At 43.3% G+C, this 26,555-nt stretch overlaps 1 protein-coding gene and 1 long non-coding RNA gene across 5 annotated transcripts in view; both read right to left on the bottom strand.

The window, feature by feature from the left end:
- The window catches only part of rttn (rotatin), a 397,420-nt gene that overhangs the window by 100,201 nt on the left and 270,664 nt on the right, over nucleotides 1-26,555 (bottom strand). The gene's annotated exons all lie outside the window — the stretch shown is intronic.
- Nucleotides 21,066-26,555, bottom strand: part of LOC138752620 (uncharacterized) — a 28,482-nt gene continuing 22,992 nt past the window's right edge. The window contains exon 4 of the long non-coding RNA XR_011350770.1: nucleotides 21,066-22,723. This is a non-coding gene — a long non-coding RNA (uncharacterized lncRNA). The remainder of the gene's footprint in view (nucleotides 22,724-26,555) is intronic.

The raw sequence follows: 26,555 nt of genomic DNA, 5'->3' as shown, positions 1-26,555 counted from the left end.
ATGAAAACTTTACTTTGCCTGAGTTTATTGCCTAGCTTTTCCTGGCAGTTCTGCAATCAACTCTTGTATGTTAATGCCAGTGTTTGCTAATTTAGGACATAAATGCAGAGCTTCCGATTTGCTGATTGGTTCACTATCAGGAATCTGTGACTTGGCGCTGCCATAATTTAAACTAAATTCTGGTTTTTTTTTAATTAGTTGTTCCCTCCTCCACACCTCCCCCCTCCCCACCCCCCATAGGCTTCGGGTACTAGTCGCATTCACAGACAGTGGAGGAAGATGATAGTACAGTAATGACCTGCAGCGGAGCTGGGAGCTTTGCTTCAAGATAGACAAAGGTCCTCTCTACAACTGCCGCAGTCCTTTGATTTCCAGTTCTCACCAACTTCTCCACCAACGTTTTTCACTTGCAACAGCGATATCTTAATAGAGAGATTCATTCTGCATACGAAGTTTAACACATTTAATCTTCAAGACTCAATGTTGATAATCTATATTCTTAATTTATTTTTCCTTGATGTGTAAATTACCAAATAAAGTGGAATCTGTTCAAAATTAATCAGGCATTTGTGGTCGTCTTAATCAGAGTTTTAAAACATCAACAAATCTATCAATTTATGTGAAACTAACGATCATCTGAAATTGGTTACATTGGTGTCAGATTGAAGGTTTTGAAATACCAATGTTATTTTTGCCTCTGACTTCATTGATGCTGTTTCGTTAACTGTTCAAAGTCATTCCCAAAGTGGGTGGTGGAAAGATCCAAGGGGGAGGTAAGAAAAAAGGGGGCAGTCAGGGGGTGGTAAGGAAAAGGGGGCGTTCCGAACGTTTCTGGCAAACTCACCCTGTGGTTCACATCGTGCGCTATCCGTCAGACGAGGGGTGGGTTGGAGTGACTGCCCGGGATGGTGATTGCCAAGGGTGGTGATGGTCTGGGATGGTGACAGTCCGTGAATGGTGACTGCCCAGAGCGGTGACTGGCTCTGTGGAGGTTTCCGTTGAATAAAGCCTGTTGTACAGTCTTTTGGTTTTGTGTGTTTGCTTCTGACCGACAGCGCACCACAATTTATTCGACATAAATTTTACAAGCTACTATGGAAAAGCTCCTGAGCACCGGGAGCCTCAAAATCGACCCACGCCACCCGGAAGATCTGGAAGCACATGGTCGAAGCAATCATCAAGGCTCATGCCAACAACATCCTGGATTCCGTTCGAAAGAGACTCATCTTACTCTGATCAAAGCTGGGTCCCCAAGCCTTCCAGGCCTCAAAGACTGAACCAGGTACTTGGGAGCGATGAAGACCCTCAAGGCCATGTATAAATCTCCCACGAATGTGGTCTTTGCAAGGTACCTCCTGAGTATCTGAGCCTAATAACCCAGGGAAGTGGCTGAGTCTTACCTGGGAGCCCTGCGTGAGTTGGCCCGACCGTGTCTGGCTGAACCCAGGGTAAGCGAAAGGGTCGTTGAGAGGCTGATCAGGGATGCCTACGTCCGAGGGTGACGCACGAGGGCCATCAGGCAGAAGCTGGTGGAAGAAAATATCTACTCCCTGGCCAAAACAGTGGAGGTAGTCCGAACCCTAGAGGCAGCAGCCCTGCACACCGAAGTATTCGATTCCAGGCTTCCTCAGGCCTCCTCATGGTCAGTACATTCGGCTGCTGTGGCCTTGGATCAAGCTGGGGAAGAAATTTTCGCTGCTGCGGGTGCCCAGCACCCATGTAAGTACTGTGGGTCCCAGTGTGTGTCCGGTTGTCGATCACGCCAAAACTGCCCAGCCAAAACCCAGTATTGCTCGAGATGCAGCAAGAAAGGCCACTTAATGAAAGTATGACTCTCAAAGCCAACTGGCAGCTCAGTGGCCCTCCATGATCCCCCCTCACAACCCCCGCCATGTGTGATTGCCGAGCGGTGCCATTGCCCCTGCAGCCATTTCCAGCCTCCCCAGCCCCGGCAACCCAATGTCCGGTCTCACCAGCAACGATCGCCGCATGTGCGCCATGCGCCTGGCCCAGTCTTTGCTCTTGCCAGCGCTGCCCACCAAAGACTACAACAAAGTCACTTCCGGTTTACGGAATGACGTCTCTTCTGCCAGCCATGATGATGTTGCCCTTCCTGACAGCCAGTGGCGTGACATCACTTCCCCTGATGCACTGAGCGCAGTCGGGGAAGAAGGCCGACTATATCTTACCCTCCAACATGGCGCCGCCAGACAGGCACAGACGCCACTGTCACCGAGGACCCACAGGCCTCTAGCGATGGTGACGTGGTCAACTTGGGCACTGACCAAGCCACCCTACCGATTTACCCCACGCCTCTAGATGCCGCTAACCGCTGCACACCGCACCCCATGACTACGGAGAGCACTACCTGTCGACACTCACCTCTCACGATGTCTGCAGTAGACTCCGACGACCTCACCTCAGCTCCACTGTTGGGAAACGACAACTCGGACCCTGAGATGGTCCTAGCAGCTACCACACTGACCAGGGACATTCCGCACGACCTTGGGTGCTCAATGATGGACATTAAAATCAATGGACAGGTAACAAAGTGACTAATCGACAATGGCAGCACCAAGAATTTCATTCACCCGAGCATGGCCCACTCCCTAAAGCTAAAAATCTACCCCATCACCTTCTCTATCGCCTTCACCGCCAAGACTGGACTATCAAGACCCTCGGGCACTGACTGTGGGGGGGGGGGGGGGGGGAGACATACACTGGGTTCAGGCTCCTGGTCATGCCCAAACTCTGCACCCCAGTCCTCCTGGGCTTAGACTTCCAATGCCACCTGCAGAGCATTACCCTCGCCCCTTACCTCCACTCACACTCCACAATGCACCATCTAACCAGCCCCAGCCAACCTGCAGCCTCTCCATGCTCCAAATCACACCTCCTGCCTTCTTCTCACACCTCACGCCAGACTGTAAGCTGATAGCTGCCAGAAGTAGGTATTATTGCGTCGCAGACAGAGAGTTCATCAGGGCGGAGGTGCGGCGGCTTCTAGCGGAAGATGACATAGAGCCCAGCAACAGCGCTTGGAGAGCCCAAGTCCTAGTGGTCAAAGGGGAAAGCAAGCAGAGGATGGTCATGGACTACAGCCAGACCATCAACAGGTACACCCAGTTGGATGCCTACCCCCTACCAAGGATAGCCGACATGGTCAATGAGATAGCCCATTACTGGGTCTTCTCCACAACTGACCTGAAGTCGGCCTATCACCAACTCTCCATCCACCCACCAGACAAGCCCTATGTCGCCTTCGAGGCGGACGGGCACCTGTACCAGTTCCCCCTAGTCCTGTTTGGGGTCACGAATGGGGTTTCTGGTTTCCAGCAGTAGATGGATCAAATGATAGACCGGCACAAGCTGAAGGCGACCTTCCCATACCTGGATAATGTCACCTTCTGCGGCCACGGCCAGCAGGACCACGATGCCAACCTGGAGAAATTTATCCGGGCGGCTGAGGAGCTGAACCTAACATACAACAAAGAGTGGTGTTCAGCACCACCCGCCTCGCCATCCTGGGGTACATCGTGGCACATGGTGTCATCGGCCCAGATCCAGAACGGATGTGTCCGTTAATGGAGCTGCCCCTCCCCACCGTGCTCAAAGCCCTCAGCAGGTGCCTTGGCTTGTTTTCTTATTACTCCCAGTGGGTTCCCCGCTTCTCGGACAAGGTCCGCCCACTTGGCCCTGGCCACAACATTTCTGCCCACCTGAGGTGCAGCTGGCATTCATGCGCATCAGGCAGGACTTAGCAGACACCACGATGGATGCCGTGGACAAAGACTCCCCCTTTCTGGCAGAGAGTGATGCCTCTGATGTAGACCTCACCGTGACCCTCAACCAAAGGGATCTCCCGGTCACCTTCTTTTCCAGGACCCTCCATGGCTCCGAGCTAGGCCACTCTGTCACTGAAAAGGTGGCTCAGGCGATTGTGGAAGCAGTCTGCCACTGGCATCACTACCTGGCCAGCAGGAGATTCACCCTCCTCACCGACCATGGCGTTCATGTTCAACATCAGACACAGGGGCAAGATTAAGAATGACAAGGTCTTGTGCTGGAGAGTCGACCTGGTAACATACAGCTATGACATCCAGTATCATCCCGGGAAGTTTAATGACTCCCCCGATGCCCTTTCCTGGACCTGCGTGTTGCTCCAAGACCAGCTGCAGGCACTTCGCAAGTCCCTTTGCCACCCGGGTGTCACCCATTTATACCATTTTATCAAGTCCCGGAACCTCCCGTACACCGTCAGGAACGTCAGGACCATGACTGAGGTGTGCCAGGTCTGCGTGGAATGCAAACCTTGCTTTTTACGCCCACCTCAGGCTTAGGTCATGAAGGCCACTTGGCCCTTCAAGCACCTCAGCATGGATTTCAAGGGGCCCCTGCCTTCCACGAATCGCAACATTTGTTTCCTCACAGTAATAGATGAGTACTCCTGCTTCCTTTTTGCCATCTCTTGCCCAGACACCTCCACGGCCACCGTCATCAGGTCATTGACACAGATCTTCACCATGTTTGGCTACCCCACATTTCTCCACAGCGACTGGGGGGGGTCTATCTTCATGAGTGAGGAACTACGTCAGTATCTGACAGCAAGGGGCATCGCGACTAGTCACTCAACTAGTTACAACCCGAGAGGTAATGGGCAAGTGGAACATGAAAATGGGTAATCTGGAAGGCAGTTCTTCTGGCCCTTAATCAAAAGGGTGGTCCATCGAATACTGGCTAGACTCTCTTCCTCAGGTGCTTCATGCCATTCAGTCACTTCTGTGCACGGCTACCAACATGACCCTTCACGAATGCCTGTTTTTGTTCCCCAGGAGATTGACGACGGGAACGTCCCTCCTGGCATGGCTCACATCCCCGGGACCGGTGCTCCTGTGTAGACACATGTGGGCACACAAGGCCAAACCCCTGGTCAAGCAGGTATACCTCCTACACGCAAACCAAAACTATGCCTACATTTGGTTCAGCAGTGGCAGGGAGGACACCGTCTCAACCAGGGACCTGGCACCAGCAGGAGCACCCACCATAACACAGCATCCTCCAGCCCAGGACCCTGCCAGCCTGACACACAGCCCTGACCCCGAACAGCTATGGGGCACTCAAGACCTCCTTGGGCACCAAGGACTTGCTACAACCATGGGGGACGAACCCGCCTCCTTGCCCATCTGATGCGATACACACTATTTAACCACGGCCCCCCCAGCCATCTCTCCACACTGCACCATGCCAGCCACTGCCCCCAGCTCCCCCATACCCTCACTGACCAGTGACCAGGAGCCAGACCTGTGACCGTCGCAGAGACTCCAACAGCCGCCGGACCATCTTAATCTGTAAATATTGTGTATATGTTTGGGGTTTTACTGCAACTCTCCCTCACCGGGTCAATTTTAAAGAATGGGGTGAATGTGGTGGTACACCACTGGGTCTACTGTAACCTCTGTACCTGGAGAAGAGCATGGGGACAAGACCACACCTGGCCGGCTGTCAATCAGCCTACCTGAAGGACCAAGCCCCACCCGGTTGGGTGTCAATCACCCTGTTTACAGCAGCACGATCACACAGCTGGCTCTGTGGAGGTTTCCGTCGAATAAAGCCTGTTGTACAGTCTTTTGGTTTTGTGTGTTTGCTTCTGACCGACAACACACCACATGTAGGCAATATAGTGTGAAAACTGTGAAGGCAATAGAGTTACAGATGTAAATTTACCTTTTCATATTGCTAAGTAAATTGGTTTACTATAAGTTTTATTTGTGAAATACATACATTTGTTTATAGTGTTAGATTAATTGTTGTTTTAAATTTGCAGTAGACCTAATGCTAAAAAAGAGGTGTGTTCGTTGTACGCATGTGTGAGGAGAGGATGCTAGGGATGTGGCCTGGGGCCAAGGGGGCAGTAGCCCAAGAAAGTTCGAGAACTAACGTGCTAAAAATATCTAGTACATTAACCATACATATAAATGTGTGTAAATAAAACTTAATGTCAATGCATATTTTACAAGTTGCTAAAATGAATGGATTATAAACTTTCACTCAAAGCAAGAGGTAATTTCAAGTGGACAAAGGTGCCTTCATTCAACCACATTCTCTGAATCCCACATCAATACTCCATCAAATAACAAGCTTGCACAAGGCCCAATGGAAACAACATTCATTTTAAAGTAAATCAGAAAATTCTGTAGACACTGGTAGGAGTAAAAATATAAAATGCTGGAGAAGCTCAGCAGGTCAACCAGGGTCCTTTATGTAGTAAAGGCTAAGATATGTTACATAATCTGTCCACAGCCTTATGTACTATCTCACCCCGACCTCCCGCAGATTGGAGGAACAAGACCTTATTTTCCAGCTGGGCACCCTCCAGCCACATGGCATGAACATTGACTTTACTGCTTTCCATTAAACCTGCTTGCCTTTTCTTTCCCCTCCCTCCTTTTCCTGTCCTTCCACCCACACAGCCCAGCCATCCCCCCTTCCCCCATTGCTGCTGTCCCCCTCCCTCCTTTCTCCACTTATCATCTCCTGCATTGCCAATCCCCCTTCCCCCCACCCCTACTCTTTTGTTCGGACACTTGCTGGCATTTTCTCATACTTTGATGAAGGGCTCAGGCCCGAAATGTATGTCATGCATTTCTACCTTTGCTACATAAACGACACTGTTCAACCTCCAGCATTTACATTCAGTCAAAATATATGCTTGCACTTGTAGACTTAAATTTCCATCTGTTAATCAATAAAATATGATATTTAATCTCTCAAATCCAAATAAAATTGGTTTTCTGTGACATAGTTGAAAAACACTATCAGATCATCCAACAATACCTATTAACTGAACATTAAATAGCTCTGTAGGTACCAGTGTCTTTGTTCTGCATTTTAACTTCTATGAAACTTCTCCACAATGTTTTAAGGTTCAATCATCCATGGAATTATCATTTTAACCATTGTGGCTCAGAAATTCATTTTCAGAAGGCTGTTGTTGTCAGCATTTTGTAAATTCACCTGGAGTGAGACATAATTGCAATCAATTTTGGATGATTTTTCTTCATTCTGGAAAGTCGGTCATGCATTACCAGAAATGATTCAACTTTACATGCTTGACACAACATCCACATCACTCATAATGCTCCTTTTTTTAAAAAAGTACTGCAGAGAAACTAGACCACAGTGTTTTGGGAGTAACCTTTGCTGGAACAGTTTGGTTCCTAATGCAGAAAAACTGATTTAGGTCAATTTAAGATAAGTTGCGACCTAGTCTCTGGTTAGTTGCACCCAAATGCAATGCTAACATCCCTTCACCATACCCCAGTCTTGTTCCCAACTCTTAACTTTCAAACATTTCTGTCCCCAGGACAGGGTCCAACCACAGGACCTGCTCTTTAACCAATCACTGATCTCAACACTCTCAGCCCCAAAATATCAGACCTACCAATCTTACTCACAACCACTCATCTTGCTCATTGACCTCTGACCCACCATTTCCGCTCAACCTTTGAACCCGATGTTCATGTTTACTGACACCTATAAAATCAGCAGAGAGGGATCCCTAACCAAGATGGTTGGTGGTGTGCCATAGCCTGATGGCTTGGGGGAAAAAGCTGTTTCCCAATCTGGATGCAAGGGTACCTCCTACCAGATGGCAGAAGGGAGAATAGTTTATTCGAGGGGTGTGTGGAGTCCTTCACAATGTTCATTGCCTTTTGCCTGCATCGAGTGTTGTAGATGTCCTTCATGGTAGGAAGAGAGGCCCCCTTTCCGCTGATTTCATTATCCTCTGCAGGGTCTTGCGATCTGAGGTGGTACAGCTTCCAAACCAGGCGGTGATACAGTTGTACAGGATGCTCTCAATACATCCTCTGTGGAATGTAGTGAGGATGGAGGGTAGGAGATGGGTTTCCTCAGCCTTCGCAGGAAGTAGAGGCGCTGCTGGGCTTTATTGGTTATGGAGCTGGTGTTAAGGGGCCAGGTGAGATTCTCCACAAGTGCACTCCAAGGAACTTGATGCTCTTGACAACCTCAATGGTGGAGCCGTCAATGATCAGCGGAGTGTGATTCCCCCCAGGCCCTCTTATAATCTAGTGAATCTTCTCTGCACTCGTTCAATCTTATTGCTTTCTTTCCTGTAGTTGGGTGACCAAAACTGCACACAGTACTCCAAATTTGGGCTCACCAATTTCACCATACAATACATGCACTTGTGATTTATTTTATCACTTCTCACTAAAAATCATTTTACGTCAGTGAGTAAACTTTAATCAGGCTTGCAGATTTGTTTGAAACATTATATTTTTTCCTTTTAGTTTATTTCATAAACTAGATTCAATTGGCCAATAAAATAACTGCATTTAAAAATAACACACTTGTAACATGTAGGAAATGACGTCATCCTTCCTCGTTGTCCAAAATTGCTGCGATAGGTTAAAAGTAATTGGATTTTTTTTTCACATATACCAATATACAATGGAAAGCCTTACTTTTCATGTAGTCAGAAGTAAACACAAAAATCTGCAGACATCGTGGTTGAGGTAAAACTACAAAACTGGTTAAACTTATCAGGTCAGGCAGTGTAATTTATGTAGCAAAGGTGAAAATACATAGCCGACGTTTTGGGCCTGAGCCCTTCATCAAGGTGTGGAAAAATGTCAGCAGGCGTCCGAACAGAAGAGTAGGAGGGGGAAGGGATTGTCGCAAAGGCAGGAGGTGATAGGTGGAGAAGAGAGGGAGGACAGCAGAAAATAAAGGGAGGAGAACTGGAAAGGGGAAGAGAAGGGGGTAGGGGAAGAGGAGAAAAGGTTAGCAGAAATCAGAAAAGTCGAAGTTAGTGTCATCTGGTTGGAGAGTCAAGTGTTGTTCCTCCAATTTGCAGGTGGTCTTGGTGGGAAGGTACACAAGGCCATGGACAGAGGTGAGTGTGGGACTGTGACATAGAATTGAAATGATTGGCTACTGGGAGTTCTCTGCCACTGTAGTGGATGGAGCGAAGGTCACAGACTTAAACACAGCAGGTAGTTCAACAGTAAAACTAAAGTGTGGGATGGAGTACAGGTACTCTCGACTTGTGACTTATGCAACTATCCACACATATGACCAAAAATTGGATAAAAATATATAGAATAAAATTTACATGATTTATGTTGTATTTGACAAACTATACGAGGGATACAGGGCATTTAAAACCAAAAAAGGGGGGCACTTACCTTGTTAGTCAGCATTGCGGGCACGTCGGTTGGGCACGGCCATCTTGATTCCTGTGCGCATGCACAAGTCTTTGGTTGGCATAAGCGCGGTTCACATATTGAATTTCGCTTGGCCCATGTGCACAAATTAAAGGTGTGAATCCAATATCTTTAGAGGACTTACCTCTCATGTACGTGCCAACCAAACTCCAAAACGTGAACCCACCGCGAATGCGCTAACTGAAGACTCACACATGCACACTGGAGTCAAGATGGCCACACCCAGCCTGCAGACCCTGGGATGCCAACTAACAAGTACGCACATTTTAGCTCTTACATGCCATGTGTCTGTGTTATAGTTCGTCAAATACTACATAAACAGCGTAAATTTTATTTTTTTTTAACAAATGTACGCAATTCTGACAGTACGACCAATCCTTCGGTCTGAATTACAGTCATAAGTTGGGGAGTACCTGAATTATAGAAAGTTACAAAGTGCAGCATATAGTCTTACTAGGACAAAGCACAGGGGGCAGAAGGTACCGTTAAATAGTGCAAGGGCATTTCAAGGTCGATTCAAGAAACTACATTTTGCTAGTTATATGATGAACATTAAAAATGTACTGAAATTCTCACTTGCTCCAGCTGAACAAATATGAGAGGTACACCAGCTACATTGATGTATGATACATTACCCCAGAATGGAAAGTGATCATGAATATAAAGGATCAATAGATAAATGGAGTTAGTGGGGGAAAAAAAAGGCATTTCAGTCATGCACACAGATCCTTTTGGTGGTTAGGAGTACTTCATGGTTCAATAAGGTAAGACAAGGCTCAAAAGCCCATTGATCCATGGATTAAAAACTGTTCTTGAACCTAGAGATGATGGACCTCATGTTTCTGTACTTTCTGGCAGCGAGAAGAGGTTGTGGCTCAGGTGATGGAGATCCTGGACGATGGCTGTCTTCTTGAGGCAGCATCTCATAAAAACGTCTTTTGGAGGCTGGAGTGTGTGATCAATCTGGCTATATTTGCAAACTTCTGCATTCCTGGCTCTCGAATGATCCACAAGGCTGTGGTGCTACCAGTCCATATATTTTCCATTCCTGTACAAGTTTGGTAACATATTGGATGAACTCGCCAAATCTCCTTAGACTGTCAAGAGAGCAGAAGAACTGGTGCTCTTCTTCATGGTTACTTCAGCATGCTGATTCCAGAAGAAGTCCTCCTCTATGTAGACTCCAAGGAATTCTCCCTACCAACCCTTCAGTGAAGACTGTTCTTTTTGTCCCTTTGCCCCCCCCCCCACTTCCAAAAATCCACGAGAAGCATGAGAAGCAGTCCACTGCTGAAGACCGGCCACTAAAAGCCCATGCGGAACCGATGGCAGTCGACTGGGGTGGGGGGGGGCTGAACCCAGCTGGAGCACTACATCTTCGCTCCCCGTGGGACTGCTACAACAGCTGCCATCAGAGAAGGAGACGATGTTGCCAATCCTCACTGCTGGGGGTCTGCTGATAAGGAAATTGAGGATTCATCGCAGAGGGACAAACAGGACTGCATACTTTGAGTCTGAATACACGCTTTGCTGATTTGACGGCATTCAAATTTGCTTCTAAAATTGTCTGATTGAATTTATAGAATGAAAGGTAGTGATTCAGAAAGGCTATTATTTAACAATCCAGATAAAATTAATTTTCACTTCCTAAATTCTTGAAGGATTACTCTACAGATTGAATTAACTTGAGCCTGAGCTCAATTCTAAATAATGGATCTAAAATTCATGAGCACATTGGTTTATTAAACGGAAATAAATAAAAATTATGGGAAATAGAAAATTAACAGTGAAATCCTACGATACCCTTGGATAGAACAGATGTTGGGCTGAAGGGCCAGCTTCCATGCTGTATGACTCTGTGATTAGTTACTTGGGCCTCCACAATAAAAAACGCATCATCTCCTATTTTTGGTTTCCTGTCTGTTCATCAATTTTAAGTTTATGTCTGCACATTATCCCTAAACACATGCTTTTATTTTGTACTCTTAAATTCTTACCTGCTTTCTGAAAATCCAAATGCACCACATCTACAGATTCTTCTTTATATCATCCATTACTTCTTCAAAAAAAATTGAGTAGATTTGACAAATAGTATTTCCCTTTCATAAATCGATGCTGACGATGTCCAACTGCACTGATATATTCTCAATGCCCTGTTAACGCATTCCACCTAGGTTATCTCTGTGATTGATGTTGGGGTCTGTAGTTCCATGTTTTCTCTCTCTCCCTTCTTATTTATGTCCATGTTACATTTGCCACTCTTCAATCGGTTGCATCATTTTATTTTTTTTTAATTTAGACATGCAGCCTGGTAAAAGGCCATTTTGGCCCACAAGCCCGTGCCGCCCAATTACACCCAATTAACCTACAACCCCTGGTACGAGAAGAAAGAACAAACTCCGTACGGACAACACAGGATTCAAACCCCAGTCCCGATCGCTGGTGCTGTAACAGCGTTACACTAACTGCAATGCCAATCGTGCCGCCCCTCGATAATTATAGAATCTACAGAATTTTGGAAGGTGTCAACCAATGGATATGCTCCTTCAAGGCCACTTCTTTTTAACATCTTGGGTGCCGAATATCAAAAAGTAGTTTGATATTTTGATAAATCAAAAGATTTATCAGCTTATAGCTCCATTAATTTCCTGAGGACTATTAAAAAAAACTTTATTTACTATTTTCAAAACAAACACTTTTACAAAATCCATAATATAAAAATGAGAACTACAACTATCCAACCCCATCCCCCACTCTCAACAGACCCCACAAGGGAAGCATTTAAAAAAATAAAAAAATATACATACAGCAATTTAAGCTATTACTAAATTCATACATTTCAAATGAGGCGACCACATCTTAACAAAAAAATCATAATTATCATGCAAATTATATGTTATTTTCTCCATATAAATACAGGACCTCAACTCATTATGCCAACTCATTATCTCAACTTCATCTTTCCAGGAAGTCGCGACACATTTATGTGCTACCGCCAATGCGAAAGATAAAAATGCTGTCTGAAACTTATCTAACCCCAAGTCCATAAATTGAACAATATAACCCAACAAAAATTTTTTGGGATCTAATAAAAATTGAATTTTAAACAAATTTTGATGAAATTCCCTAATTTTATACCAAAATGATTGAACTTTATCACAAAGCCAAACAGAATGTAAAAAAGTTCCAATACATGATCCACATCTAAAACAGAACTCTGAATGACTGAATCCATATTTTCTCAAGTTCTCAGGGGTTAAATATAACTGATGGAAAAAATTATTATTAATCATACTATATCTTACATTAAACAATTTATTCACACCCTCAAAACACATCATCTCCCAGTTGGCCTGATTAATATCACAAATTAAATAATTTTCCCATTTAATTCTGGATTTATCTAAATTTATTTTATCTATAGTGTCTTGTAACAACGCATACATCTCTGAAATAAAGCACTTATCTGAAAAATGAGAAATCATAAACTCAAATTTTGTTAACTTAGGAATTTTCATTTCTCTTCCAAAATTATCTTTCACTAATGCTCTAATTTGATAAAAAACAAAGAATTCACTGAAATCCCAAATTTCTCTCTGTTGATTAAATGATAAAAATTTACCCTCTTCAAAACAATCCTGCAATAACTTTATTCCTTTAATCTGCCAATTTCCTAAAAATCTGTTATTCAATGAAAAAGGAATCAATTTATTTTGATATATTGGGGCCTGAACTGATATTTTACCTTTTGAGCCTATTAATAAATACCTTTTGGTCCAAATCTCTAACAAATGTTTCAAAATCAGTACACTATATCTCTGTAATAAAACAGAATTCCATTTAAATACAAATTGATGTGGACAAGGTTCCAATATACCAATCAATTCTACCCTAGCCCAACTAGGGGGGCATGAAACATCTAACATACGATTAATAAATCTTAATTGAGCTGCCTCATAATAATTTTGAAAATGGGGTCATTGCAAACCTCCCAAAGCATATTTCCAAGTCAATTTATGCATGGCTACTCTAGCTAATTTTCCCTTCCATAGAAATTCTCAAACTACTTTATTTAAGTCTTGAAAAAAAGATTTTGAAAGAGAACAAGGAATCGATTGAAAAAGATACTGAATTCGTGGAAAGATATTCATCTAAATTGTTTACTCGACCTATTAATGACAAAGGTAAATCCTTCCATTTAATCAAATCAGCTTTAATCTTTCTCATTAACAGTACATAATTTAAATTATACAATGATTGAATATTTACATCAATCATTATCCCTAAATACTTAATTTTATCAGTCCAATGGAATTTAGTAATTTTTCTACACTGGTCATAGCTTCCTTCAAAAATTGGTAATATTTCACTTTTATCCCAGTTCACTTTATATCCTGATAATTTATCATATTGTTCTAAACATTCTTGCAAGTAAATTAAAGATCATTCCGGATTAGTTAAATATATCAAAACATCATCAGCAAATAGATTAATCTTATATTCATCATCTACTATCCTTATACCTCTAATATTCTCATTCTGCCTAATAGCTTGAGCTAACGGTTCAACGATCAATGCAAATAGAGCTGGTGACAAAGGACAACCTTGATGAGTTGAACGTGATAATTTAAAGAAAGAAGAGGTTTGTCATATGTCGCCACCCTAGCAACAGGATTATTATATAATGCCTTCACCAACCAATAAAAAAGGGTCCAAACATATTTCTACAAGACTTTAAATAAAAAATTCCATTCGACCCTATCAAAAGCTTTTTCAGCATCTAATGCAACTACCATTGGTAGGTTAGGTTGCTGACATGAAGCGTTGATCAGTGAAATCACTCTTAAGACTATTATCAGAAGCATAACTATTTTTAATAAAACCAGCCTGATCAGCATGTACCAATTGTGGTAAATACTTAGCAAGTCTATTCGCCAATAATTTCGCTATTATTTTATAATCCACATTTAATAAAGAAATTGGCCGATATGAAGCTACTTTCAAAGGGTCTCTATCTTTTTTTGGTATAACTGTTATTATTGCACTTAAACATGAATCTGGTAAAGCTTGTTCCTGGGTTACCTGATGAAGAACATCCATAAATAAAGAGGACAGATCATCATAAAAAACTTTATATAAAATTCAACAGTGAACCCATCATCTCCTGGAGACTTCCCATTAGGCATTTGTTGAATAACATCCTATATTTCTAGATCTGTAAAAGGAGAATCCAGTTTCCTCACATCATCTTCCCCTAATATTGGCAAGTTTAATTCTGACAAAAAAGATTCAATGGAACCATCTTCTCAAACTCCCTCAGAAGCATATAATTTCTGATAAAATGATAAAAATTGGTCATTGATTTCCTGAGGTTTAAAAGTAACTGAATTAGTTTTCCTCACAGCATTAATAGTTCTTGATGCTTGTTCTGTTTTCAGTTGGCACGCCAAAACTTAATGGGCTCTGTCTCCTAACTCATAATAACATTGTTTAGATCTTTGAATCAAACATTCAAATTGTTATGTTTGTAATGTATTATATCGTAACTTCAATTTAGTCGAAACTGCCTTCTTAACCTCCGTACAATTCCTCCGAAACTACTTTTGATGCTGTTTTTACAATTTTGGAATCTATAGCTCATCAAATGGGTAATTATGTCAACACAAATGTCAACTCAGATTGATCATGGATTCATGAATATGACTGAAAAAATGAATAATATTGGTGAAGAAGTTTCTTCTGTTAAGAAAGATATTTCTGACGTTAAAGTTGATGTTAATAGATGCTTGAATATGGTGGATAGTGTTCAAGACAATTTTAAGAAAATGGAAGCTGCCTTTCAAGTTTGTAAAGAACAAGTGGAACGTTACAAAGAAAAAATAGAAAAAGTGGAAGATTCTTTTATTGGATGGGAAATTTAGAAGAAGGACTTATGGAAGAAGATAAGATTCTTTGGAAAATCAAAGCCATCGGAATAATGTTAAAATAGTGGGAATTCCCGAAGGAATTGAGGGTTCAGATCCAATAAAATAAAAATTAAAAATGGAGCCCTGAAGCACTGGGATTGGAATTTTTTTCAGAAGGTTTGGAATTATATAGGGCACATAGAGCCTTAAGAAGTAAACCATAGCTGGGTCAACCTCCACGAGCTGTTTTGATCCATTGTTTACAGTACCAAGATAGGGAAACTATTTTGAGAGTAGCAGTCCAAAATTCACGTAGATATCAGTCTTCATTGATGGTACAGGGAAATAAGGGTTTTTTTCTATCCGGATTTAAATCAAGAAATTATTAAAAGGTGTAAAGAATTTAATTCTGCTAAAGAGGTGCTTTGGAGGATGGGTTATAAATTTGCTTTTAGATACCCTGCAGTTTTGAAGATTTTTTGTGGTAATTTCCAATCACAGTTTTTTGAGAGTGATTGTGATACTTTAATTTTTGCCAATTCTTTGCCAGACAGGGCGACTGAAAGGCAACCTTCACCTAAGAGGAAGACATCTGATAAGAAGAATGGAAATGGGAATGGGAAGACAAATATGTCAAAGAGCTTGATTGATATTGATGATCCAGAACAAGCCTTGGGATTGAATTCATTGGGGCTGTGAGCTGACTTAGACTTATAATTTTATGTCTGTTTGGGGGGGATGGAGGTCACTGAAGTTTTCGAAAGTCGTCCACCACCTGTGGGGGGGATTTTATTTCTTTCCACACCCAGTTAAGTGGGGAACTACTACTTCTGTACTTTCCTTTCTTTAAAAATAAAATACCTTTTTATTTGTGTAAGTTTTACTTTGTTTAGAGAGGGGTTTAGTGGTTGTTTAATTTAGAGGTTATTTAACAAGGGGAGCTTCAAATTTTTTATTGTAGAGGTTTTTTTTGGATAGAAGAAATAGAAAGGAGGTTTTTTTTATTTTGTTTCTATTTTATTCGATAACAACGTCTAGTTTGAACTTTGCAACATTTAATGTGCAGGGTTTAAATAACCCGATTGAGCGAAAACTGGTTTTGGCCTATATAAAAAAGATGAAAGTCGATATTGCTTTTTTGCAAGAAACTCATTTAATTTGAAAGCAAGAGGAGTGGCGATCATGATTTATAAGAAAATACCATTTGAACTTAAATCTTTGGTGGAATCAGCTGGCCAAATTTTAATGATTAATTGTAAATTGTTTGCTGAGTCATGGTCTTTGTTGAATGTGTTTGCACCTAATGTTGATGATGAACAATTTGTATCTGAAGCTTTTTTAACTTTAAGTCAAGCTAAAGAAAATATTTCCTGAGGACTACTTGAAGATTAAAAAAAACCTATTACTACCACTCTGGAAGATTATGGCAAGATCTCTGGGTATAAAATAAATCTGGATAAGAGTAAAATCATGCCCTTGAGAAAGGGGGATTACAGACAATACCAACAAGGTATTGGACAACAAGGTACAAGACAATACCAATCAATTTAAATGGGTGCAAGAAAGCATTAAACATTTGGGGTTAAAAGTAGATAAGGATTTATGCAAATTATATAAACTCAATTATCTCCCTTTGCTCCAGAAGATTGAGGAGGACCTTGGTAGATGGAGAACCCTGCCCTTAACTTTGGTGGGCAGGGTTAATTGTATTAAAATGAAAGTGATGCCAAGACTACAATATCTCTTTCAGTCCTTGCCCATTCTGTTGCCCCAGGGTTTCTTAAAGATGCTCAACGGATGTGTCAGGAAGACTTTTATGGAATGGTAAAGTGGCTAGAATCTCCATGGAAAAGTTGGCTTGGGATTATAAATTGGGAATTCTGAAATTGCAGGATTTTAAGAAATATTATTGGGTGTCCAGGTGAGGTTTATCGCCTCACTCTTTGAGGGGGGTGGTACCTCCTCCTGGGGACAGATTGGATTACACATAGTAGGAGAAAAAATAGCAAGAGAGTTTATATATAAATAGGACACTTAATTGATATTAAAGAAAATTAATAACTCTGTGGTGACCCATATCTCCGTCGCAATGAACCAGCCCCACTTGTTCTGCGCAGTCAGCAGGGCAGATGCAGCAGAGATGGCAATGTACTTCCATCTCTTCCACTTCATGACGGAAGTGCACGCTTGTGTCAGCATGATTCAAGTGGCAGAGTATACATGCGTCCAACCGCACCACTGAAAAGCAAGGGTACAGTTTAAACAAACATTCCTGCTGTGATTTCAGAGCTTACAGTCTGTGTCTCCAGTCTGTTTACTTGCTTGCATCCAGCTTGCTACATTTGGTGACCCTAACAAGTCTCCACATTCTGCAGACTCTCGCTACATGGACCCTGCAGCAGTCGGCGCCGCAGCGCTGAAGCTACTCACTTTCTGGATCAACTGGCCCCGCACCTGGTTCAGCCAGGTGGAGGCCCAGTTCCAGCTCAAGCAAATCTCCTCAGACTCCACCAGGTACTTCTACGTAGTCAGTTCCCTCGACCAGGAGACCACTCGCTACCCATGTGGTTGACCTCATACTGGTGCCACTAGAGAAGAGTAAATACCTGGTCTTAAAAAAACCTCCTCATAGCCACCAACAGCCTCTCGTGCCACAGAAGGGCAGCCAAACATTTGCACCTTGACGGTTTAGGGGACCGTATGCCGTCTACCTTAATGGACGAGATATTCACGCTGGTGGAAGAAAATAAGCCTTGCCTTATGTTCGAAAAGGCCTTCCTGGAGAAAATGCTTGAGGACATTCGCCTCCTGCTCGTTGATGCCAATTTCAGCGACCCTAGGAAGGTGGCTTCTAGGGCCGACTTCCTCTACTGCACAAAACATGAGAATCCAGAGGCCCTTCACTGAATAATCAAACCACCCCATCAACCGCCCTGTAAACCGAGCCACCAACTGATAAGCACCCTTCCCGCCAGCCTCAGAGTTCCACAGAGCCATGCCTGTGCTTCTACCACCAACTCTGGGGGTCGGACACTACAACCCCATATTAAAACATGTAATTCAGACATGGCAAAAAATAAACAAATGTATCGGAACAAAGGTGGGGATATCTTCTGAAGTGCTCTTGACACAGAACAAATTAATACTCATGACTCTGGATAATAAGATCTTGGACACCTGGTTCCAGAAAGGGATCAGGTGTATTGAGGATTGTTATGAGCAAGGACAGTTGATGTCATTCAAACAGCTGAGGAATAAATATGATTTGTCTAATAACATTTTCTTCTGCTATCTTCAGCTAAATTATTTCTTAAGGGATAATTTGGAACCATCTATGGCCCTGCCCATGTATAGCGATATGGAGATACTAATTTGTAAGGGGAATATGCGTGTTTATTTCTATGATGTATCCCCTATTCCAAAGTGAGGGTCCGAAGCCGGGCTTACACAAGTCAAGGGAAAGTTGGGAGATGGACTTAGGCACAACAATCCATGAGCGGTGCTGGTTAGATCTGTCGGGACAGCATGACAGAAGTTATTAATGCCAGGTACAGGTTGGTGAAATACAATTTCCTGCATCAACTGTACCTCACACCACAAAAATTATATAAATTTCAGAAATGTGCTTTAGGTGTGGTGTGGAGATTGAAACCTTTATCCATTCAACCTGGCTGTGTACAAAGGTAAGATCGCAAGAAAAAGGAACAGAAGTAAGCCATTTGGCTATCGAGTCTGCTCTGCAAATACACCCTAAGCTAAACTGTTCTCACTTTGAGTTCCAAATTCCAGCCTTTTCCCCATATTCCTTGACTTATTAGATACCTATCAATCTCCCCCAATGATAGAGCCTCCACAGCTGTATGTGGCAACAAATTCCACAAATCCACAACCCTCTGGCTAAAGAAATTTCTCCTCGTCTCTGTTTTAAATGGGCACCTTCTTGCATCTTGTTGTGGATTCACCCACCAAGGGAAACATCTTATTAACATCTACTCTGTCCAATCCTTTTAGCATTCAAAATGTTTCTGAGATCCCCTCTTTCTTCTATACTCCGATGATTAGAGTCATAGAGCTGCTAAGCGTTCCTCATATGTTAGCCCCTGCATTCCAGGAATCATCCAACATTACTCTCTCCAACATTATTACATCCCTTCTATGATAAGGGGCCCAATCTGCACACAGTACTCCAAATGAGTTCTCACCAGTGCCCCATAGAGCCTCATGAACATCTCTTTACTTTTATACACTATTCCTCTTGAAATGAATGCCATCATAGCATTCGATTTCTGCCGATCCAACCTGGTGGTTCACCTTTAGGTTATCCTGCACCAGTCCCTTTGCACTTACAAATTTTGAATTTTCTCCCCATCCAAATAATAATCTGCCTGTTTATTTCCTCTTCCAAAATATACAACCACACATTTCTCAATATTGTATCTCATCTGCCATTTCTTTGCTCAGTCCTAAACTGTCCAAGTCTCTCTGCAACCTTCGATTTCTTCAACACTTCCTACTCCACCACCTATCTTGGTGCCATCTGCAAACTTCACCACAAAACCATTCAATCCATAATCTAAATCATCAATATACATTGTAAAAAGAACCCCCCCCCCACCCCTTCACTGACCCCTGTGGAACAGAACTTGTAACCGGCAACCAAGTAGAACAGGATCACTTTATTCCCACCCTTTGCTTTCTGCCTATCAGCCAATGCTCCACCCAATCTAATACCTTTCCTGTAATTCCACTGGCTCTTATCTTATTAAGCAGCCTCTTATGGAGCACCTTATCACAGGCCTTTTGAAAATCCAAAGACACAACATCCACAACCTCTCCCTTATCCATCCTTCTTGAGCTTTCCTCAAAAATTCCAATAGGTTGGTCAGGCAGGATCTTCCCTTCCTGAAATCATGCTGGCTTTGACCTATCATGCCATGTACCTTGTGGTATTTCATAACCATGTCCTTGAGGATTAACTCCAATAACTTTCCAGACTAATAGCCCTATAATTTCCTTTTATCTGCCTCTCTCCTTTCTTAAACAGTAGAACTATATTTGCAACCTTCCAATACTCCTGAACCATGCTGGAGTCCATTGATTTCTGAAAAATCAATCCCAATCCCTCCACAAGCTCCAAATCCACCTCCTTCAGAACCCGTGGGTGCATCTCATCCGGTCCAGGAGACTTAGCTACCTTTAGTGCATTCAGCTTAACTAAGCACTATCTCTCTAGTAATCCTTCTGGGGGACATCCTGAAAAAAAAATTACAAAGGTGGATTTTCCAGAATCTGGAATTGTACCTTCTGGGAAACATTATGGACATGAGTTTTAAATTGTCCAGATCCCAAATTCAGTTTGTGAAGGTCACCTTGCCAGAAGCCAGGAAGTATATAGCATGGAAGTCTGACTCCCATCTAAATATTACATGATGGAATACAGAAATGTAGTCCCCTGGAGAAAATCACGTACAATTTAAGGAATAAATATGGCACATTTGTTCAGGTGTGGCAACCTTATCTGCAACACATTGGTATGCAGATATAATTCTACCCCTTTTGAATAAAGGAAATGCAACAATCCGAGCCAGCAGTGAAATGATTGAGATCAATCGTGGCGCAGATGAGAGGCTCTAGTATTTTGTTCCTTATCCTTTTTTCATTTTAGGATTCTTTGGGTTTTTCTTAAGTTCCCTTAAGGGTTTATGACTTTACTGATAATTGGTTCTTTGTATTTATTTAATTTATATAATCTTTTAGGGTATGGGAGGGAGGGGAAAGGAGTAGGGGAAAAATGGACTCTATTATATACTGTTGTTGAAAGAGATTGTGGTGTTTGTTGGATTTGTACGAGTCTTTGAAAATCAAAAATAAGACTAAAAAAAATCACTAATATCCTTTTTGCATTCTTTTCAACAGGTTTATTGCATCACGTTTATAATTAAAATCAATTTTTTTGTTTGATTGCTCTGTCATTTCTTAATTCCCCATGAAATACTTTCCACAGGGATTTAATTCTGTTTTTACTCATCTTTCGCTTGTTGCCTATTTGCAAAGATTTTATAACCCTCTGTTCCTTGCAAGTTTACTCTCCTGCTCACTGAATCAGTCTATTTTTGTTGGATTTTAAATGGTTTCTGATCTTCTGATGGTTTTGTTGTCTGGGCTCCTTAGATCACTTCTTGTTACATCTACAATACTCAGTCTTTTATTTAAAATTTACAGCACAGTAGAAGCTGATTCTGGCCATTTAGAATCAGAATTTTTTTGTCACGAGCAAGTCATGAAATTCGGTGTTTTGTGGCAGCATATCATAGAGCAAACATTCATATTATAACCATCTTATGACATTACTATAAAAATAATAGGGCACAAAAAGTAAGGCAGTGTCTTTGATTCATTCAGGAATCTGATGGCAGCGGGAAAGAAACTGTCCTTGTGCCACTGAGTGCTTGTCTTTAGGCTCCTGTACCTTTTCCTTGATGGTAGCAGAGTGAAGGGGTGTGGCCTGGGTGGTGGGGTCTTTGAGGATAGAGGCTGCTTTTTTAAGACTGCCCCATGTAGATATCCTTGATGGAGTGAAGTCTGGCGCCTGTGATGTCGCAGGCCGAGTTAACAACCCTCTGGAGTTTACTCTTGTCCTGAGAGTTAGCGATTCCATACCAGGCAGTGGTGCAACCATCCAGAATGGTCTCCATGGTACGTCTGTAGAAGTTAATGAGCGTCTTCAGTGACACAGAAATTTGAAGTTTTTGACTCTCTCCTCTACTGAGCCCTCCATAAGGAATGGGTAGTGTTCCCCTGACTTCATCCTGAAGTCCACAATCATCTCCTTGGTTTTGCTGAGGTTGAGTGCAAGGTTGCTGCCATTACACCATTCAACGGGCTGATCTGTCTCCCTCCTGAATCCTTCTTCATTGCCATTTGCGATTCTTCTGAGAACTGTGGTGTAATCGGAAAACTTGTAAATAGCATGGGAATTGTGCCTGGCCACATAGTCATGGGCATATAGTGAGTAGAACAGTGGGCTAAGCTCGCATCCTTGGGGTTTGCCTATGTTGATCATCAGTGAGGAGGAGACGTTGTTTAACCCATGCTGCCCAATCACACACAAATTCACCTCCAACCACATATCTTTTGGATGGTGAGAGGAAACCGGAGGCTCTGGATGAAACTCACTCAGACATGCGGAGAACATACCAACTCTATTCAGGCAGTGTCGGATTTGAACCTCGTTGCTGGTGCATGATATCTTTCTGTGGTATTTTTTAAAAATTTTAATTTAAAATGCAGCATGGTAACAGACCCTTCCAACCCATGAGCCTGTGCCACCAAATTACACCCAATTAACCTATAACCCCATACATTTTGAAGGGACCAGAGGACCCCCATACATACTCGGAGAGAACGTACAAACTCCTTGCAGACGTTGTCAGATTTGAGCTCCCAGTCTCTGGTGCTGTTACAGTGTGGCGCTAACTGTGCTGCCCCGACCATCTCTGGCAGTTCCTCACCTATTTATTATTTAACAATCATGCCGGAATCATATAGTTCAGTCATCAATTTGTAAATCTGGAGAATAAAAGTACAAATAAAATGGTTATTTTCCTGAAGTAAAAAAACTAAGGTAATGTTTCTTAAATACCCCTTCTATCTGCTTTGCTCCAGCTCTGTCTCTCTTTCCTTTTCCCTGTCACCTTTCTCCAACTCTGCATTCTGAGTCACCCTCCCCCATCCAATTCTCATCTTACCTCCTATCATGTCATCTTTTGCCTGTTGGCCTGTGCTCCTCTCCCTCCCCTTCTCTCCCAGCCTTTTAATTTAGGCACCTGCCTGCTTTTTGTTCACGTCTGGAAGAAGGGCTCAGGCCTGAACTTTTGGTTATGTATCTTTACTTCCCATGAATGCAGCGAGACCTGCTACGGTATAATCATATAACCGTTTACAGCTCAGAAACAGGCCACGTCGGCCCTTCAAGTCCGTACCGGTTCACTTGAACAACTCCACTAGCTCCTCCGCAAACTCCTGAGGAAGTAGTGAAGGATGACAATAGCTACCCCTGCACTTCTCTTACCAGGAGTAACTTAGAGCAGCCAATTCACCCACCAGCTTGTCTTTGCCGCGTTGGAAGAATCCAGAATGTTCAGCCAAAATCCAAACAAATATGCAAGCTCCACACAGTTAACAGTGGAGATCAGATCTGGCATATTGTGGTAATTTAAATAGTTACTGTTGTAATAGAGGTCTTCCAGCATTTCTGTGCTTTTACAAGGATATTTGGCAGCAACATTTCTCTATGGATACTCAATGAGCTTGCCTTATTTTTCATGGGTCAGCACGGTTAGCACCAGCGATTGGGACCGGGGTTCGAATCTCTTTAAGGAATTTATATGTTCTCCCCATATCTGTATGGGTTTTTCCCTGGGCTCCAGTTTCTTCCCACTGTTCAAACATATAGGGGTTATTGGACAACTGGGTGAAATTGGGTGGCACGGGCTCATCGGCTGAAAGGGCACGTTACTCTGCTATGTGTCTAAAATTGCTGATTTGCAGAGATATTGGCAGCTAACTCCTTCATGTAACAAAACTAATCATATTTTTAACCATAAATAGACTTTATTCACAATTAATTATTTACAAAAGGAAACCCGTTCAAGGTCTGTTCCCACTCTGTTTCATATCCATACATTCCTGTTACTGAGCATTGTTAATGTAGCACAGAGACAGTCCTGTCAGCCTGTTGCATCCCATTGATCATCGAGCACCCATCGACACCAATTTCCCTTGCATCTCCAGCAATTCCATCCTCCCACCACCCCCTCCAATTCTCCTGCTCCTACGCCCACACCGAGGAAACTAATAGCAGCAGCTGGTGAGAACCTGTCGGGAGAATATGCCGACTCCACACAGACAGAGCTGAAGGTCGGGATCAAACCCATGGGTTGGGTAGGAGTGCTAAGGCCTCTGCTGTCCACAGGCATGATTAGTGTAGATGATAGCACAACACTGTTACAGCACCAGCAATTGAGACTAGGGTTTGAATCCTGCCTTACCTATTAAGAGTTTGTGGTTTCCTCCCACCGTTCAAAATGTACCTGGTTATTTTAGGTGGCCTGGGCTTGAGGGCCGAAAAGGCTAGTTACCGTGCTGTATGTCTGCACACATCAGCTGCTTCGCTCCTGCCTTTGTACTGCCAACAAAACCCTTTGCATGTTGAAAGAGGTGACAAGCCTGGACATCCTTCCAAATAGCTTTGTTTATTTCACACTTCAGATGGAATATAGTGCATGAATCTGACAGAACACTTATTTTCCTTCCGAAGCCTTTTCAATTTGTTTGAATCATCATTGTTGGAATTATTCCACTTCTCAGAGGTAGTGGCGCTTCCTTCAGGACAGGAGACAAGATCAGCCAGGGCTGAACACTCTCTCGAGCAATCCAGAAGGGCAAACTATGGGTGTGCACAGAGGATCCAGGGGTAGCTGAGTGACACTGGCAACACGAGACGTGGTGAGGGATCAAAACAATAAGAGACCACAAGAGAATCTTGCAAGTCAATGACAACAGCTCCTCTCTTCCGGACAATGTGAACATTTTTACGCACTGTTTGACGAGAACAACAGGCCAATGCCAAAAAAAGCTGCTTCCCCCAACTAAGTACCCTCAGCTGAGGTGAGGAAAACCCTATCCAGGGTGAACCCACACAAGGCAACCAGCTGGAAACTGAAGGACTGTCCTAACCAATTGACAAAGGTCCTTACAGACAACACTTCCCAGAGCCACTGGACCCATTTCAATTTTCATGCAGATAGAATTGTTCCACTGAAGATGCTGCAGACTTGTCCCTCCACTCAGTTCTGATCCACCTGGAGAAGGATGCCTCATACACCAGGCTGCTCTCCATTGACTTCAGCTCGGCATTTACATTCCCCAGAGGCTGGTGGAGAAGCTGTCCTCACTGAGACTCAACTCCCCTCCCTGTAACTAACAGAAAAACCAGACCGTCCAGGTGGTAGCAGTTGAGCACCGTCACAAGCACCACAGGGCTTTGTGCTCAGCCCGCTCCTGTTCACACTACTGACACTCCCAATGCCGGATCCATCTCCAACAGAGACATCAAGTTTGAAGATAACACATCAGTTGTTGGCCTCATCGGCAACAACAAGGAGTCGAGATATTGGCGGAACAATTCGTGAAATAATGTGAGAATAATGATCTGAGTCTCAATGTGAACAAGGCAAAGAAGATGATTGTGAACTTCAGGAGGCCCAGGGACAACCACCCTCCACTACACATTCATTGATTGCTAGTGAAGTGAGTGGAGAGCACAGAGTCTATTTAGGAAGTGATCTATCATAGACACATAACATCTCCTTATTTGTCAGGAAGGTGCAAGATTGACTGCACTGCCTAAGAAGGCTGAGGCAGGCAAGACTCCCGGCCACTATTCTGTCAACTTTCTGCAGGAGCTCTATGGAGAGTGTACTGGTCAGTTGCATCCCAGTGTGGTGCAGTTGCTGTCGAGCATTGGATCAGCGCTGAATCCGCAGGACCATAAACTGACAGAGAGGATCACTTGGGTCTCCCTCCATCCTCATTTCACTCCACCTCCCCCCTCACCATTGATGTGATTTACCAGAATTCTTGTTTAAAGAGGGTTCCGACACACACAGCATTATCCAGCTACTCTCGTCGGGAAAGAGTATCAGAGGCAGAACTACCAGAAACAACTTCTTCCCACGGGCAATGAGACAGCGGAATGACTGCGAAAAATGACTCTCCGTGATTCTACTTTTTTTCCAAAATATTTATTTTAAATGTGCACATATGTACTGTGTACATGTATCATTTGCCTGTATGTGTGTTGTCTGTATGCTTGTTTTTGCACTGTGGATCGGGTTATACTAGTACAATCAGATGACAATAAACTTGAACTTGTGGCGGCTCACCACAAGCCAGGTGAACCGGCCCCGCTTGTAAGTCAGGTGTGAGGCAGCCGGCCAAAATGGCGCCGTCAGGGGTTTCCCTTCCTTCTAGCTCGGAGCTCAGAAACCCGCACTGGGGGACCACGTGACACCCAGGTGACGTCAGCACCCACCAGCGCAGTTCTCAGCCAGGTCCAGGCTGGGAGTATAAGTGCAGCCCAGCAGCCTGCAATAAACTAATCTGTTCACTGACCTCAACCCGCCTGGTTGCGTGTGTCATTGCAGCCACTGCTACAATTGGTGACACCGACTGGTTCAAACATCTTTGAACCCATCATGAGCGAGCCTGGGATCAGGGCTATAGCTGTGAAACTGCCTGAATTCTGGGTTCAGGAGCCGGAGACCTGCTTTGTCCACACGGAGGCCCAGTTTCACCTCCACCAGATTTCTTCCGACATGACCAAATTCTACCATGTGGT

Source organism: Narcine bancroftii, chromosome 2 (genome assembly GCF_036971445.1).
Source record: "Narcine bancroftii isolate sNarBan1 chromosome 2, sNarBan1.hap1, whole genome shotgun sequence".
Lineage (NCBI taxonomy): Eukaryota > Metazoa > Chordata > Chondrichthyes > Torpediniformes > Narcinidae > Narcine > Narcine bancroftii.
The sequence above is the reverse complement of the archived record's forward strand: the minus strand, read 5'-3'. Positions and strand labels throughout refer to the sequence as shown.